This window comes from Patiria miniata, unplaced genomic scaffold (genome assembly GCF_015706575.1).
Source record: "Patiria miniata isolate m_02_andy unplaced genomic scaffold, ASM1570657v1 HiC_scaffold_5, whole genome shotgun sequence".
NCBI lineage: Eukaryota > Metazoa > Echinodermata > Asteroidea > Valvatida > Asterinidae > Patiria > Patiria miniata.
In genome coordinates this window covers 36,844,419-36,857,602 of record NW_024037072.1, presented here as the reverse complement: position 1 = coordinate 36,857,602, position 13,184 = coordinate 36,844,419, and the positions used below count along the sequence as shown (strand labels likewise).

The following is a 13,184-nucleotide window of genomic DNA, read 5'->3' as shown; positions in this document are numbered from 1 at the left end:
ATAAATTAAACAAAGTGTTGGGAGAAAGCGTGGGGAGCTATCTTGGGGGGGGGGGGGAGAGGAAAAACTTGGGCCCCCCTCCCCGTAGCGCTGCCACTAACCTCATACATTTTTCAAGGGGTGCACTGAAGGCAAATGATGCATTATTTCAGTGGCGGTTCTACGGGGGGGGCTGGGGGGGGGGGCAGCCCCCAAATTTTGTCTATCCCCCCCAAAAAAAAAATTCAATAAAAAAAATTGCACTAGCAAAATGTACCAATGTGACGTACATGCGAACGGTCTCCCCTAAATACATAGTCGTGCATTTGTACACTTTTAGTTATAATATAGTATGCCTCAGTAGCCACCGGGGGGGCGTGGGGGGGGCGACCGCCCCCCATGAAACCTTGTCGCCCCCCCCCCCCCCCCCCCACCCCCAGTCGCCCCTCAACTGAGATTTTGAGTTTCTAAAAATATTATCATTGATCTACATGACGCCATGGGCGTCAATCCTGGGGGGGGGGGGGGGGAGGGGACAGGGGACATGTCCCCCCCCCCCACTTTTTGAAGGGTGGGGGACACAATATCAAATGTCCCCCCCTCCCCAGATTTTTGAACTCGTGTCTCATTTACATGGCCCTATTACGTACTACAATGTATCTTTTGCTTAGAAAATATTGGTTAAAGTGGTCAGAAATTGCCTCAGATAGCACCACAGAGCATTTAGAATCCACAATTTACGGAATAGCCTACATAATAAGCATGAATATTCCCCATACAAAAACCAAATATATTTTATGTTCTTTGATCATATCATGTGTGCACCCCGTCCACAATCGCCATATTCAAAACGTCATTTCAGTCGACTTTTTTTTTTCCCTTTCATTTAATTTTTTTACCACTGAAACAAAAACGCACAAAAGGCAACAATAAATGACAATATTCTAAGGATCTCATTTCTTTAAGTTTATTTCTTTGTTATTCTTTACAACCGATTGACATACCGACGTTTTTACCAATTCCTTACAAAACAATACTGACAATGGATTCTAGAATACAATAAATTAACAATACACATAAATTAACAAATAATTAAATTCTCCCAGTGCAACATGATCCCACTTGCTCTGTCGACAACTCCATTTCAATCATGACCGAGTATATGAGGGGAATGACGGGGCCACCCAATGCTGATCTGTGGCAGTCAAAGTGATTGGATTGGTGGGATTTAAAGAGCAACCGCCGCTGATTGGTCAAATGCCCTCAGTTGACTAACAAAGTCAGGAATAAGATAGGTCAGTAGAAACTAATAGCAACATCTTATAATAATAATACACATTTTAATTTGTTTTGAAGCAATTCAATTCGGACATTTTGAACTTTAGCTTAAAATAATGTACCTTTAAAAAAAGTAAGAACATTATAGGGTTGCGGTGCAAGACATAGCATAGCATGCAATAACAGGGTAAAGCTGGTTTCTTTGAATTTGGCTTTTTTTCGCGACTCAATAAATTAAGTAGCAATCAGGAAACAGCCAACCCCCCCCCCAAAAAAAAATCAACATTCATAGATGATTGATTTAAAGTATTGTAAGCACTTTTTATCTACAATTTTTGATATGAGGCAAGTTCAGCACTCAGTATACATTGCATTTATCCTTTTGTCGGGTTACTTAAACAATTAATTAAATGAAAAGACATAAAAAAACACCAATAAACACAAAGTGAAAAATAAAGTTAATTATCAGTAAAACTGTGCAATCAAATATATCATAAAAGGATAAACGCAACTGTATTTTGAGTGCTATAGTTACCTGTTGCAATGCAATAAAAGAAATATCTCCATAGAAAAAAATAATCATTTCAATTTTAATGCATGCATGGCGGCCTTAAATTTGTGACATTTCTCCAACATCTTAAACAATTAATTTTCACTTTCTGAAATTGTTTAAAACTCTTTATGACTTGAATCTTAAAATTTACTGTCAAGTTAATAACCATCTGTTGCAGTTTATAGAACAGTTTATAGCATTTTCGAACCCAAAACCTCAAAAAAGTCAGTGTAACTATATTTGCTATATATTTCCAACCCCCCAATTCCATCCATTTCTGAAAATTACAGCAAAAGCAAATGATGTATATTCCCTTTAATGCCAAAAAGAGACTTCTTTAATTTTTCGAATATTGTTGCCTAATTGGAAAAAATAACGACTTGCAAAATATACTGTCCCATATTTAATTCAATATGGACCTCGATGGCTTGTGATTTGATTATTTAACGCATCTTTTAAACCCTTGAAGAAGCCTCGCAGTTATTCGACTCTCGTCAATACAAACACTTAAGATAAATTCTAGTTATATAGCAAACAAAGCCATGTGCATTATTTTACGTGTACAGTGAATAATTATAACTGGCACTCCACTTAATATAACATTCTGATATTACAAACATTTTGGCTTTGTCTGGCCGATGTTTGTATTTTAAACGAGAGTCGACTGCAATTTTTATTTGAGCAAAATTCACCTCGGGAATCAGTAATGGCAGGCCCAACAAGCAGGGTCATCAGTTCATCTGTCGGTCCTCCTCCCTGCTTCCAATTCCTCGGTTTTGTCTTGATGCGATGGTTTCAAATTGGCGTCGATCACATCCTCTCGGCCTCACCGACTGGAAGCAGCCGCTTCATCCAGCCAGTTCAATGCCCGTCAGTGCTCCTTGTCTAAAATATAAAAAAGTGGAAAAAACTTTGAATTAACCCCACAAAGTAATGCTTTACCACCAGCACTCTTTCTTTATGGAGGAACACCAAAGATGGCTAGAAAATCATTTGATTCCATCCTGTTCAACTTCTCAAGTGTATTTTTTATATCTAACCTCAAGAATCAGTAATGGGATGCCCAGCAAGCAGGGTCACCAGTTCATCTGTCGGTCCTCCTCCCTGCTTCCGGTTCCTCGGTTTTGTCTTGATGAGATGGTTTCAAATTGGAGTTACATCCTCTCATCCTCAGCGACTGCAAGCAGCCTCTTCATCCAGCCTGTCGGTGCTCCTTTTCTAAAAAACAGAAAGGGGAATGAAAACGTTGAATTAACCCAACAAAGCAATGCTCCCTTACCAGCACTCTTTACCTTTGTGTGGGAGAACATCAAAAGATCGCCAGTTCACTCATTTTTTTATTAATTCTATTTGACCTGCTGCAGTTTACTTTTCAGTATACTGCATGTAAACTCACCTCAAGAATCAGTAATGGGTAGCCCAGCAAGCAGGTCATCCTTCATCTGTCGGTCCTCCTCCCTGCTTCCGGTTCCTCGACTTTGTGTGTGTGATGTCAGGACGAGGCTGTCAGATATTTTCCTCCTAACAAAGCAGCCTCCTCAGCCAGTCTGTCTCAACTTTTAGATGCTTCCTTTTCTTTGATGAAAGCTGCGAATCATTCCTAAGTGAACAGGGGTGAGAAAACAGCTGGGCCTAGCCCATTGTTACTGAAGTGAAACATTCCAACGCATCCAATAATTATGTCTAAGTCTATCTGTAACCTGTCATGCATGGTTTATGACACACAATGGAAATTATAGCAACCAAACCAAACATATTTTTTTTTCACTTTTCATTATTCACTTAATTAATACAACTGTTTTTGCCAGGTCTTTTTGAAAGCAAACTTTTCGAATGTGCAGCAGTTTCCCGCTATTTTCGTAGGCGAACATGCTTTGTAAATTACGTCAATTTTTTTTCAACAGTTTGTTCGAGATGGTGTTATTATTATTTTTTTTAATACGTACTGTTGTGATTTTTGCCATAATATCCGTCATTTTGTTTTTCTACCGTAATTTTCCCGTTTGCAAAACTTCGTTTTCCCGACTGTTTGATGCGGTTTAGTAACGGTTGCTGGCTGCCGATCAAATTTTTTGGCATTTGTAGCCATTGTTGTGCATGCGTCAAATGTAGGGAAATTAACACCGATTGCCAATTTTTGCCGTTAATTTTTGCCGTTATTTCTTCGTCATTTTAATTTTTCGTTGCTTTGATTTTCTGTAACTGATATTTTTAAAAACTTTTTTTGGGTAGCAGCGATTTGATTTTTTCCCGATTTTCGTCGTACTCGGGTAGGTATATACTGCAGTTACGCCTTGCGGTAAAAAAAATAACACTGATTTCGGGTATTATTTCTTCCAATACCGCAGAAGATGTCGCAAACTGCGTATTCTCGTCGTTTCTGATTTTTGCTGCTTGATACTGTGGCCCCGACGAATTGATTTGAAGAATTATTTCTTTCAACGTCTTGCTTTGCTGCATGTATTATACGATTTGCCATTTTCGTATAGCGCTCAAATCAAGTTTCATTAAAATCCTTTCACATTTTTCTTTTACCACACAGGCAGAGAAAATGACACGAAATAAAACCACACAAAGAGCGATCCACACGGTGTGACGAGGCTGTCAGAGGGTCAATTTTTCGTCCTAACAAAGCAGCCTCCTCATGCAGTCTGTCTGAACTTTTTGATCCTCATTTTCTTTGATGAAAGCTTTAAGTGAACAGGTGTTCGAAGACACTGGGCCTGGCTCATTGTTACTGAAGTGAAACATACAACATTCCAATGCAGCCAGCAATTGTCTAAGTGTCTAAGCCTACCTGAAACGTGTCATGGTTAATGACGCAATAGACCAACGATTTTACCCGTGTTTAACGTTTACAATGTTGACCTCAATGTTTTCATTGTTTTACTTTTTTAACAGACCCAATTATTTGTTATAATGCACACAAAAATATGCCGCGCTGATACTGGCGGTTTGTCTTGGAAACCACAAAATAACCCACACTGTAAACGAACATTAAAGAAATCCATTATGGTCTTAAGATGAAGAAATGCCATCTTTATCCTTGCCGATCTTACCACATCGGACTTACATTACCATACGGAGGAAGGGTTACATGTAACTCTAATTTACAAATTAAAGACAAGGACAATATAATGTTGCACGTGACTGTATTATGTCACATGTCTTACAATAGTTTCTTATGGAAATTCAAGGTAAGTGCGGTATACTCATATCCGCACAGAGATCTGATTTTGAACGTCACAGACCGATGATATTGAAACTGTCAACCATTCAAGGTATAAGCTGTCTCTTCCACTGCAGCAGCGTTGTTGTTTTGGCCGTATGCTTAGATCCCAAGAGGCAACCAACCAAGTACTAAGCGATCTCTACTTTACCTCCTTAAATCCAAGTCTCATTCAAAGCCGATGCTGGATGATCGGACTTACATTAGCAAACGTCAAAGTAAGACTACTAAATGAGTTACAGACGGACAAAATATACCTTGATAATTATGCGTCCCTGCCGATCGTTCGAAATCGGACTTACAAAAATGATGTTTAGGTATGAACAAAATGAAAAGAGCATGAAGAAATGTCGCATGCAGTAAACATGTCGCATGTCTTACATCCCGGTTTTTTTCACAAGCGTCTTTTACTTACATTACGCTTTACTCATTCACATTACGTACCTTGTTTCTTACCAGAAGTTCTTTTGGAAGATAAACCTCTCGAAGGTGTGTAGCAATTTCCGTGACGGTAGTTCTGCGGGAAAATGTCTTAAATTACGTCTTATCTTACCTGTGACACATTGGAAATTAACGATTCTACCCAATGTTTCCAATGTTTACCTCAGGTTTCATTGTCTGCTTTTAAAACAGAACAATTATTTGTTATAATGCACACAAAAATGTGCAGACACTGATAATGCCAGGTTGCCTTGAAAACCGCTTAATAACTCACACACTGTAAATGAACATTGAAGGAATTCATTATGACCTTAAGATAACAAAAATGCCATCTTCATAATACCTGCCGATCCTTCTAAATCGGACTTACATTGACATACGTCGGAGGAGGGTTACACGTTGGCCCTATACCTAAATCTAACAAGGGAAATAATAGTGCTGCATATGACTGCAAACGTGTCGCATGTCTCACAATAACTCCTTTGGAAATTTATTATAAGTGTGGTACACTCATTTAACAAAAAATATTGATTTCGAAAGTCATAGAACGATGATATTAAAACCATCACCCATTCCAGGTATTAGCTATCCCTTTCACTACCGCAGCGCTGGTATTTTGGCCGTATAAGCTCTGCTTTCCTCCTTGACTAACGCAGCACTGATTGTCCAGCCTCATTCCAAGCCGATGCTGGGTGATCGGACTTACGTTATCAAAGGTCAAAGTAAGACTACCAAATAAGTAACATATTAGGACTAAAAGGTACTTAATAATCATAATACCCTGCCGATATTTCCATATCGGACTTGCACAAATGATGCATAAACGGTTAAAAAAACATAAACAAATTTAATCGGAAAACATCGTGCGTCTTATGGCCATTAAACGTACATTATTTTACTCATATACAATAATACAATTGTTTGCCATCAGTTCTTTTAAAGCAATTTCCGTTATTTTTGTAGGCGAAAATACTTAGTCCTATACTAATTTATGTTGCTGTAAAATCCGTCATTTTTTACTACAGGCTTTTTGGTTCGAGATGGTGATTATTTTGCCGTTGTTAAATGCCGCCATAACTTTATTAAAGGAAACGTTCTCGCTGTATGCAGCAACATCCGTTAATTTCCGTATAACACTTGTTCCTGCGGGGAGATACTGTTCCAATTGCTGTAAATCCCGTCGTTTCTTTTAACAGTTTTTTGTTTTTAAATCAAATATACCGCTGTGCTTTGCCGTAATTTCCAACATTTTGTTTTTCTACTGTAATTTTCGCGTTTGCTAAACGTTGTTTTCCGACTGTTGGAAGCGTTGTAACGGTTACTACCGATCATAATTTATGGTATTTGTAGCCATTTTTTGCATTGCATCGAAGTTGGAAAATTAACACCGGAATTCATGTGTTTATTTCTGTCGCTCCTACTGTTGATTTTTGCCGTAATTTCGGTTCATCATTTTCTGTATTTTGTCGCTTTGATTTGGATATTTCCGTAACCATTTTCTTTTTAGTTTGTGGGTAACACCGATTTGATTCTTTCTCATTTTCGTCATACTTGTTACGTTTCTTTTAACAGGTGTTTTTTTTTTTGGTTCGAGATGGTAATTTGTTTTATCAAACACAGCTGTGATTTTTGCCGTAATTTCTAGCATTTTGTTTTTCTACTGTAATTTTCCCGCTTGCAAAACGTTGTTTTCTGACTGTTGGAAGCGTTTTAATTCTTACTGCCGATCACAATTTACGGTACGGTAGCCGATTTTTGCATTTCATCGAAATTTACACCGATTTCATGTGTTTATTTCTGTCGCTTCTACTGTTAATTTTTGCCGTAATTTCTGTTAATCATTTTCTTTATTTCGTCGCTTTGATTTATTGGATTTTTCCGTAACCGTTTTCTTTTAAGTTTGTGGGTAAACCGATTTTTTTTTTTCATTTTCGTCACAGTAGCAACCTTTTTTCCAGATAGGCAAAGCTGTAACGGTAAAAGTAGCGCTGATTTCGGCTGTTATTTCTTCCAATGCCGCTGTAAAGTTTGGCGTAGGGCCTACATTTTGTATTGTCGTTGTTTCTGATTGTTGCTGCTTTGAAACCGTTTTCCCCCGAAGTATTGCAGTCGAGAAAAAATGTAACACTGATTTCAAGTATTATTTCTTTCAACGTCTGCTTTGCGGTACACATACGAGTTGTCATTTTCGTGGGCCGAAACGAAAGTTGATTTAAAAACCTTGCATTTTTACTTTAACAACATGCAGAGAAAATGACACGAAATAAAATCACGCCACACATAGAAAGCAGTCCACACAAAGCGGCAATAAGCAAATGTCCTGGTTTGTCAACATGCAACATTTACAATGGAAATATACACACTTCATTCTCCGCCAGAAATCCATTGAAGTTTATCAAATTATCATCTTCTTAAAGGATAATAATCTCCTTTCAATAAATCTATAAATTTATACAAGTATAATGAATCAAAAGTATGATCTTTTTGATCATCAGTCTCTATTGTGCCCTCACTGTATGCTCACACTACACGTTTTGCAATTATAAACAGAGAAGACAATAGGCGCTTTTACAGACGATGTTAGTCCCAGATTAAACAAAAAATCTTTCATTTCCAACACACGCGCGTTTACATCGTCATCTTAACAAAGAACTCCTTCAGTATTAAGTGCTAATTATTAACTTCCAGTTTTCTCTTTATGGCTATTTATTGAGTGGCTTAATTCTTTGAAGTTTTTTTGGTTCAAGGTTAGTTTGACTTTTCAAGTTCTCATATCAAATCCAGAAGTCTCTCTGGTCCTTTGCAGGAAGGGGCCTCTTGGAAGTCGGCGCTACTAATATGCACCGAAGAGGATATCCCTTAGAAGCGACATTGACATGTCAACGTCACTGACCTTAAGTTTGCTTTAATGTTTAATTTCCACAATGTTTAATTTCACGTGCGAACGCAATGCACTGCACGTACTTAACTTATTCCCTTACAAATGTTTAATTTCTCACGTGCGAACGCAATGTCACTGCACGTACCTTACTTATTCCTTTATACAAATTAAAATTTCTCACGTGCGAACGCAATGTCACTGCACGTACCTTACTTATTCCTTTATACAGATTTTAATTTCTCACGTGCGAACGCAATGTCACTGCACGTACCTTACTTATTCCTTTATACAGATTTTAATTTCTCACGTGCGAACGCAATGTCACTGCACGTACCTTACTTATTCCTTTATACAGATTTTAATTTCTCACGTGCGAACGCAATGTCACTGCACGTACCTTACTTATTCCTTTATACAGATTTTAATTTCTCACGTGCGAACGCAATGTCACTGCACGTACCTTACTTATTCATTTATGCAGATTTTTATTTCTCACGTGCGAACGCAATGTCACTGCACGTACCTTACTTATTCCTTTATGCAGATTTTAATTTCTCACGTGCGAACGCAATGTCACTGCACGTATCTTACTTATTCCTTTATGCAGATTTTAATTTCTCACGTGCGAACGCAATGTCACTGCACGTACCTTACTTATTCCTTTATGCAGATTTTAATTTCTCACGTGCGAACGCAATGTCACTGCACGTACCTTACTTATTCCTTTTACAGATTTTAATTTCCACGTGCGAACGCAATGTCACTGCACGTACCTTACTTATTCCTTTGCAAGTTTGAATTTTAAACGTGCGAACGCAATGTCACTGCACGTACCTTACTTATTCCTTTGCAAAATTTAAATTTTAAACGTGCGAACGCAATGTCACTGCACGTACCTTACTTATTCCTTTGCAAATTTGAATTGTAAACGTGCGAACGCAATGTCACTGCACGTACCTTACTTATTCCTTTGCAAAATTTAAATTTTAAACGTGCGAACGCAATGTCACTGCACGTACCTTACTTATTCCTTTGCAAGTTTGAATTTTAAACGTGCGAACGCAATGTCACTGCACGTACCTTACTTATTCCTTTGCAAAATTTAAATTTTAAACGTGCGAACGCAATGTCACTGCACGTACCTTACTTATTCCTTTGCAAATTTGAATTTTAAACGTGCGAACGCAATGTCACTGCACGTACCTTACTTATTCCTTTGCAAATTTTAAATTTTAAACGTGCGAACGCAATGTCACTGCACGTACCTTACTTATTCCTTTGCAGATTTGAATTTTAAACGTGCGAACGCAATGTCACTGCACGTACCTTACTTATTCCTTTGCAAATGTTAAATTTTAAACGTGCGAACGCAATGTCACTGCACGTACCTTACTTATTCCTTTGCAGATTTTAATTTCTCACGTGCGAACGCAATGTCACTGCACGTATACCTGAAAATGATTGTTATCTTGCCCGCTCGTGAACATTTTATACCCCAAAGAAATTATGTATCCGGGCACCATTCCAGTGGATCGTTCAAATATCACAAAACGATTATGAAATCAGATTTCAATTTAAAAGCAAAATTTCTGATACCGACAAAAATACACCAGTACTTTCAATTTTAGGAATAAAATTATTTGACAAGGCAGAAGGCACGGTGTCATCGATCATCATGCAATCTGCGTTTTAGTCTTATTTAAACTGTTTCATGAAAACTCTGAAACTTTTAGGGTATGATGGCTTAGGTAGAATTCAATACTTAAGGTAGCCTCCTCTCTGGGGTTTCTGTAGAGGCTATGTAAAAGTGTGATCTTTTCGAGCCAAAAAAGAGAGAAGATTACCTATATGGGTATGAACGGAAACCGATTCCGTTCACAATTCCTACACCTTATGTCCTGACAAATAAGTCGAGTTAACGCCTAACCCCCTCCCCCATCCCCACCCATTATCGCGCTGCTTAGAGGCTCGATGAGCGCATGCTTGCAGCGGGTTGTGCTTGCTCCTAATATAGGCCCTATCATTTGCTAACATTTATCTAGATTTTTTTGCCGATAATTATTCGGAGCATGCTCACGAAATCGCGTGGGTAAAGTTTCTCCGGTATAAAAAAAATGACCTTGAATTTAATAAGACCTAGAGGGGAAGATTTTTATTTGACATTTTTATTTTAGATTTGTATTAGTACGGATGTATTACGTATGAACACGATAGTATCAAGTAAGCAGGTGATAATATTAATTTACGCACGTATGTAAAATCATCATGTACGCACACGATAATATTACATACGGATGCGTATTATAGTGAACTAGTGATGAATATAGGGCGTACGTACGTGATCATACATCACGTACAACTAGATACGCAATATTACTGGGTACATATGTAATTAAATAACGTGCGTACGTGATTATATTACGTACGTAATTACGTAGTGATAATATTACATTACGTACGTACGCAATAATATTGCGTACGTACGCGATCATATAATATTAAGTACCTACGCAATATACATACGAAATCAAAAACGTACTTATTATTACATACATATGTGAAAATATTATATTATGCAGGCCTACGTACGCAATATTATTGCCTACGCAATAATTGCGTATGCAATATAATTGTCTACGTGATCACATAATATAACATACCAACGTAATATTGCCGAGGGCATACGAAATACAAACACGTACGGGCGTGATTATATTGCGTATGTAATTATCATCACTTACTTACGTAATAATAGTATATTACGTACCAAATGTACGTCCGCAATATAATTGCGTACGTACGTGATAAAAAATTATTTATATTATCAAATGCGAACGTGATAACATCATGTACGTACGTAATACGAAAATAAAATATTCAAGTCCCCTATATCCCCTTGCCTCTAGGTCTTGGTATGTATTTGCGTTGGGTTTTACTTTCACATTTTGGCTTAGAATTTGTTCAGAGAAAGTTCAATCACCAAAATGAAAAGGCGGTAATACGCGGTAGAGGTTTACCTTCTAAACGCTTTCGAATCTCGATGGTATTAGACCGAATTTAAATCGAATTCCTGACCCTAACCAGACACTATCCCTATCACACACTCCTAGCCTAAGCAACTGGCTGCTTGGCGCTGCTGCTTAATAATGCACGCGAGCTGCCTCTGCACCCCTCCAAACTTTACAAAATCCCAATTTATTTCTTGGTTATACACTTTTCCCCAGATTGTTCATACTTTTATAACATGTTTAGGTTCCACTTTTCCCCATGATGTGGAGTTTTATAAACAAGGAGATCAATGTGACAATGAAGGAGACACTGTCACAGGTTTTCTCTATCATCAATTTCCCCACTTTTTTAAATTGTAAAAAAAAAAGTTATAAATTGAAAGTACTGGTGTAAAGTATAGCGATGGTATTTAAAAATTCAGGAACAAGAGTTTGAAAAGGAAACTTTCCACTGAAATGCAACCCGGCTTGAAAAAATAGTAATTATAAATAGCTGTCAAGTTTATTGTGCGATTTATTATTCTTTTTTACAACATTTAGTTAATTTTAAGGAGTTCTTCGTTTCAGGTGACGAACTAATTTTTCTTCACAGATTCCTCCAAATAAGAAGTGTTTTCCAGCCCATGATAAAGTGTTTATTCGCTCAGCTTGCAAAAATGTTTGAACAACCAAAACTTTCTGGGATTAACGGATACTATGGCCACGCCCACTGTTTTCATTGTCAACGTGCAAACACAATGTCAATGTCACTGCACGTACCTAACTTTTATTCCTTGGTAAATTTGAATTCCTCACGTGCGAACGCAATGTCACTGCACGTACCTTACTTATTCCTTTGCAAATTTGAATTTTAAACGTGCGAACGCAATGTCACTGCACGTACCATACTTATTCATGTGCAAAATTTGAATTTTAAACGTGCGAACGCAATGTCACTGCACGTACCATATACTTATTCCTATGCAAATTTGAATTTTAAACGTGCGAACGCAATGTCACTGCACGTACATTACTTATTCCTTGGTAAATTTGTATGTCCCCGTGCGAACGCTATGTCACCGCACGTGCCAGATCTTAACATTTTTATGCAATATTAAACGATGTCTTGCACATAAAACATATAATTCGAACATGTAACATTAAGACATACCTTGTGCTCATACTTGGCGCTGATCTTGGTGCAAGACAAGTGATATGGTCAACACCAACCACTAACACACATGTTAAACTAAAATAAACTTACAGAACTAAGCTCAAAGTTTTACCAAATTAAATTACAGGCAATGCACAAAATAGTACAGTGAAAGTGTATGTGTGAGCTTGAGGCGCACAATGACATGCAGTCAACGCTGTGAAACAACTAGTCTAAGACGCCACCCAGGATGCTACACTGTAGGGATCAGTGAGGCATGAATGTAACAATACGTGCGCGTATTCTAAACACGCTATTTGCATAATTGCCTCCAGCGCAAGCATGGACAATTTTTTTTAGAATTGCGAATCAGACGAAAGAATGCTAATGACGTAATCCTAATAATGGGCGACTGCTGGTCACTGCAGTCCGTGGCGCGGCTTATGAAATCGAGACCGACTGTACCTGTGTTCCAAAGCACCAAATGTTCTATATTGGCCATACAAAGCATATTTAAGAAGGGTGGACACCATGCAAGTTGTTTTGGAAGTGTACCTTATTATAGAAAATGGCCGCTGTGTCATGTATTTATCCATATTGTAATTGGTGCATTAAAAAATTTAAAGTATAGTTTGGATAATCTTTTTAAATATCCTTTTTTACAAAATTTATAAGTCATTGAC

The 13,184-nt window shown here is 37.7% G+C and overlaps 1 long non-coding RNA gene across 1 annotated transcript; it reads right to left on the bottom strand.

The window, feature by feature from the left end:
• Positions 1 to 930: 930 nt before the first annotated feature.
• On the bottom strand, positions 931 to 12,724 carry LOC119741812. The gene is made up of 4 exons (XR_005272776.1): positions 12,520 to 12,724; positions 3,207 to 3,442; positions 2,851 to 3,028; positions 931 to 2,695 (listed from the first exon to the last, which is right to left on the bottom strand). It is a non-coding gene; the product is annotated as an uncharacterized LOC119741812 (long non-coding RNA).
• Between the last annotated feature and the right edge of the window lie 460 nt (positions 12,725 to 13,184).